Below are 5843 nucleotides of genomic sequence, written 5' to 3' on the forward strand. Positions count from 1 at the left end.
GAAGTCTTACATGAACCCGACTGCCATTGGTTGAGCATGATGGGCATTTGTGCCTAGCCATCCCTACATGTGAACTAGCTCTTGGGTGGTGGGGCTTGGCATTCAAAAGAAGATCTAAGAGTTGATTCACACCTAGCACTAGGCAAGATTAGTGACATTAAGTATATTATGCAAATTCATCATCACACCTAGATAAGGCGAATTCAAGAGAATAAAGAAGACAAGGTCCCCAATCCTTGTAATTTTTATTTTATTTTACAAAACTCACAATTTGGGAGTGAATTGTATTATTCACAGCAACAAAATTACTAAACAACCTCAACCTCAGGTTGAGCCTTGAGGTGCTGAAGATTACAAATTGAATGTCTATAGCTTCTCATTGAGGCTAATCATATTTGGTTTACAAAGTAGGTGAACTATAGTTCAAGGATTTTACTTATCGCAAGTAGACAACACGGCATGGGTAGCCCTAGACCAATCTTTTGAGTCTTTCTTGCTTTCGAGCATATAGATCATTACTATGATGTCTTGTATAATGTCTGAGAAGCTTGCCACATCAAGATCTCCTAAACTAACACACGAAGGTTCCTTGCCCACCAAATATAGTGAAAGAAGAAGTATCTAATAGTTTGAGTGGAGATAAGAAAGAGCGGGACTTCCCATCTTCTTGCCACCAAGGAACAGATCAGCCTTGAAGAACCTTATATACCATGTCCTTTGGACCCACTTGCATATTTTTCCAGCCATGCCTCTGATTGCCTGGCATTCCATGAATAGGTGGGATATACCTTCACTATCAATCCTGCACCCCAAGCATCTATCGATCCGATTCCTCTTTCTTGGATCTCTATGCTCATTGATAGAGTACCCCACATCACCTTCCATAGAAATATCTTCATAAATTACGGTCTCTTTGGCTTCCAGATATTGTCCATGACTTACTCCCACCGTTCTTCCGGCCATTTCTCTTCCATATTTTGTTAGGGAGCTAGATCAATTATTCTCATGCATCAATGCATGATGTATACCTTTAGAATGCGGTTTCTAGAAAAGACTACTTTCGGGCCATCTCTAGGCATTCCACTCAGTCCCAGATTCATAGGTTGGCATTACCACATTTTCAAGATCTTTTATCTCTTTGTGGACTAACAATATCTCATATCTATTTAGTTGGTACTGGGTTGCCAAAAAGTCAATGGTTTTCCAACTCTTACACGGTTACCGTCCCAAAATGGACCAAGCCTATTCAGACCCTTATTATTCAATTTCCTAGCAATTTCAATCCAAAGGGGGATTTGTGGTGGTCCTAAAACTTTAGAGAGCTAGAGGGACCAATGAAAAATAGAATTCTTGAAGTAACTGGTTTCTTCCTCCCCACTCCAAGATCCTTGCTTCTCTTTTGCACTTCCTCAATAGTTTCCCTGAGATGCCACTCAGGCTTAGGCTAGACTACCCCGGGGCTAAAATGTTGTCGTGAAAATCTACCCATTTCCACTTACCACCTTTTGAACCAAGTTTACCTACATCTAATATATCCTTGGGCCAAAGCTTGGTCCTGTTTAGCTTCGTCTTGTTTAGCAATTGAGACCATAAATTTGGTGCACATGGCCTCAGCATGGGTAGCTACGTTAAGAAATTTTCAGACCTCCTTGCTCCACTGGGTGAGCGACTAACTCCCATTTGGCCCATTTCCATGGCTTGGAGGTTTTCGTGTTGTTTTTCCATAAAAATCATTTACTAGTTTTAAGAAATTTTTCCAGTGACATTTAATCATCTTGAGAAGGTGGGCTAGTGAAGGCAATATATAAGGGGGCATAAATAAATTTATCACTTTAACCCGGCTCGGGAATGGGAGAACAACATACTTCCACCTTCTCATTTTTGTTCTAACTTTTCCAAGAACCCAATGAGATATTTGTTTGTGAGTGACATCCACCCCCAAGGGGGCTCCTATATTGGGCATGGAAATATTTCCTTTTGAGACAATATTCCCTATCTGGTCAAAAGGGTCAAAGGAGTTGTTTTTCGACAAGGAGATCAATGTCAACTTTTCTATATTACATCTGGAACAGGAGGCCATGGAAAATGTTTGCACAATCTCCAAAGCTCTCCTCACAGCCTGGGGGAATGCCTTCAAGAAGAGGAGCGAGTTATCTATAAATAGTTTTACTAGGAGGTGATCATTACTCTGTAATTTCAAGCTTTGAGGCTCCCCTCGCACAACACTGGCTTAGAGCATCATGATGAGAAGATGCGATCATATGGAAAAAAGCAAGGGAGCGAGGGGGCATCCCTGTTTATTATACATGTTGACCTCAAAAGAGCCCACAATTCTATCATTAAACAGGAGCTTTGAGTGGCTTCCAGTGCCAGTGTGTGAAGAGGTGACACAGATGAGGCCCAAAGCCCAGAGCTTCCATGAAAACTTCTATATATGACCATGTTATTCTGTCATAAGCCTTGTCAAGATCAAGCTGAAGAAAAATACACTCTTGCTTGGTGAAGGCTATGTATTTGATGCCTACCATTGCTACCAAGATGTTGTCCATAAATGGATCTACCTTTAATTAACCCATGCCAATGGGAGAGATGATCCTATTGAGAAGGGGGGCTAGTTTGACGACAACTGCCATGGAAATAAATTTTTAAGCTACTGAAATCATAGTAAAAGGGTGTCAATGTTTTGGTTGAGAGCAACATACGTATTTGGGGATGGGTTTGATAAGCCATTTCTTCACACTTGCATCCAACGACCCTTTAGTGATGGATTGGTTAGCCAATCATGTGACTCGTACCTTCAGATCATCCTGAAATTCTATGAAGAATTTGGTCGATACCAATTGATAGGCACTACGGAGTGTGCAGGAGAGGGAAGGAGTGTACAAGAGAGGGAACAAGAAGGGGTAAGGGAATTAAGCACAAACATAGTGGGTTAGTGGAGAGGAAAGTGAGAGAGTAAGTCAACTCTCTCACTTTCTCTTCCTATATTGATTAGGGGAAAAATTAAGTAACGGTGGTTTCCCACGGCCACCTGGCCTACACCCCAACAACCTCCCACTTGAAGGTCATGGTGGCCAATAGTGGCATTAGTACAGTTAGTATATACAAAGTTGATGAAGCATTGCCTAGATTTCATCCTACACCCATAAATTCTATGCAATGTGTAAATTGCTCCGAGGCTATGCTCTTAGTGAGAGCATCTGCAGGGTTGTCATCAGTGTGAACCTTGACAAGCTCAATGCACTTGCCAGCCAATGTATCTCGTACATTGACATGGTATCTGACCTATATGTGTTTTGATTTTGAGTGAAACACCGGATTCTTTACCAAAGAAATGGCACTCTTACTATCACAATGCAATACTGGAACCTCGTGAATGCCCAAATCTCCCACTAGACGAGCTAACCATATGGATTCCTTGCTTGCGTCTCAGACGTAACAACATATTTTGCCTCAGTGGTAGATGAAGACGTGCAGTCTTGGAGACACGATCTCCAAGAGATAGCTGCTCTTGCAAACATGAACACATAGCCAGATGTGGATCTTCTACAATTAATCTACATCCGTGTAACCTACAATAGATGCATCACTGTTTTCAAAGTGTAAACACTTGCTAGTTGTACCCTTCAAGCATCTGAGGATTTTCTTCAATGCTTCCCAATTATTTTTTCCAAGGTTTTCCATGTACCTACAAACCACTTCCACTGCATGTGCAATGTCTGGTTTTGTGGCTACCATAGCGTACATCAAACTACCTAAACTACTGAAGAATATGCCACTTTCACCATTTCCTCTTTCTCAGCAAAACTGTCTTGGGAGAATCTTCCTTGCTAAGTTTGGAGTATGCTTGCATTGGGGTACTCAGTGACTTCCCACCCTGCATACTAAAATGTTGCAAGACTTTGTGGATGTACTTTTCTTGAGATAATTCAATAATTGCACGTTGCATGTCTCTCTTGATTTTCATACCAAGAAAGTGATTGGCATTTCCCAATCTTTCATGGAAAACTGATTGCTTAGCATCTTTTTCAATTGATTGATCTCATCAATTGATTTGCCTACAAAAATCATATCATCTACATACAAGATGAAGATTATTAAAGAACCATCGTTCAACCTCTTTGTGTATAAGACGTGATCCTCTTGACTTTTTATGTAACCCTGAGACTGCATGAATTTGTCAAGTTTTTGATACCACTGCCTTGAACCTTGCTTGAGGCCATAGAGTGCCTTTTTGAGTCTACCAACCAATTCTGCCCTGGTTGGCTTTTGGTTTCACATATGAAACCCTCTGGTTGTTTCATGTACAGACATCTTCACCTAGATCCCCGTGAAGAAATGATGTGTTCACGTCCATCTGGACAAGTTCCATGTCTTGGATAGAAACCAAGCCAAGCACAGTGTGAAGTGTAGTCATCTTGACTACTAGAGAGAAAATCTCATCAAAATCCACACCTTTTTGCTGCTTGAAACCCTTGGCAACTAGACGAGCCTTGTACTTAGGCTCGGGATCTTCCACTGTATACTTTTTCTTGTATACCCACTTGCAAGGTAAATCATTTTTGCCTTTTGGTACACAATCAAACTGTATTATGACAGCATAGCCTGCTCGCACTTAACACTATCATCTATTTTTATATCTTCTTTGTAGCAAGTTCGCTCTCCACTGTCAGTGATTAAAATGTGGTGTATACCTGGCTCAAACCGCTCGAGCATACGTGATACTCTTACAGAGTTTCTCAGTGCCTGTGACTACTGGACTCTACTCTCTCCGAAGCAATAGTAGTATCTTGCACTTGTGGATTCGGTGCAACACTACTGAATTGAGTTGGTTCGGAGGCTACATCCTCAAAACAAAAGCGTTTGTACTAAACTTCTTTAATGGGATTCTTGTGCGTTTTTAATTCATTGAAAATCATGTGTGAGCTATGAATGACTTTGTTGGATTCTGGGTGCTAGAGATGATAACCCATCTCTCCTTTTGCACCATAGCCGATAAAAACACATTTCTGTGACTTGGGATGTAACTTGCAATGAAGTTCTTTGGGCACATGTGCATATGATTCACATCTAAAAACACGTAAATGCTTATAGCTTGGCGTTTTCCCAATCCAATTGTCCTCTCGAATTTTGAAATTCAAAGGAGAACTAGGTGACCTGTTGATGATGCGCACTGCTGTCAGAACAGCTTCCCCCCAAAACTCTGGAGTAAGCATCACCATAGACATCATAGAGATAAATCACTCTTGAATCGTGCGATTCATTTTTTCAGCTGTTTCATTTTGTGCACGTGTGTATGGAGCAATAAACTATCGACGGATGCCTCTTCGATTGCAAAAATCCTTGAACTCCATGGAGACATATTCTCCACCATTGTTCGTGCAAAAAGCTTTTAGATTTTTTCTTGATTGGTTATCAACCATGGCAAGGAATTTTTGGAGTGTAGAAAATACCTCTTCCTTACGCTTAAGGAGATACACCCACACCTTTCTAGTAGAATCATCTATGAACGTGAGAAAGTAGTTGCCCCCCTAGAGTTTTATGTGGCATTGGACCACACAAATCACCGTGCACTAAGTCTAGGGGTTTGCCTAGTTTCTTGTTTGATGGCGAAGATGTCAACCTAGCCTGTTTTCCATAAAGACAATGCTCACACAATGGAAATTCAGTGTAATCTAACATAGGTAAGTAGCCGAGACGCTAAAGTGTTTCATTTCCTTTTGGCTAATATGCCCCATCCGGCTATGCCACTACTCAGTAGACAGCAAGTCAGCAACATAGATAGAGTGTTCATCGACCTCAAAACAAACATAGAGTACAGGGATCTGTTTTTATGACCTTTC

The sequence above is a fragment of the Adiantum capillus-veneris genome, chromosome 11 (genome assembly GCF_014529385.1).
Source record: "Adiantum capillus-veneris isolate H3 chromosome 11, ASM1452938v2, whole genome shotgun sequence".
In the NCBI taxonomy this organism is placed as follows: Eukaryota; Viridiplantae; Streptophyta; class Polypodiopsida; order Polypodiales; family Pteridaceae; genus Adiantum; species Adiantum capillus-veneris.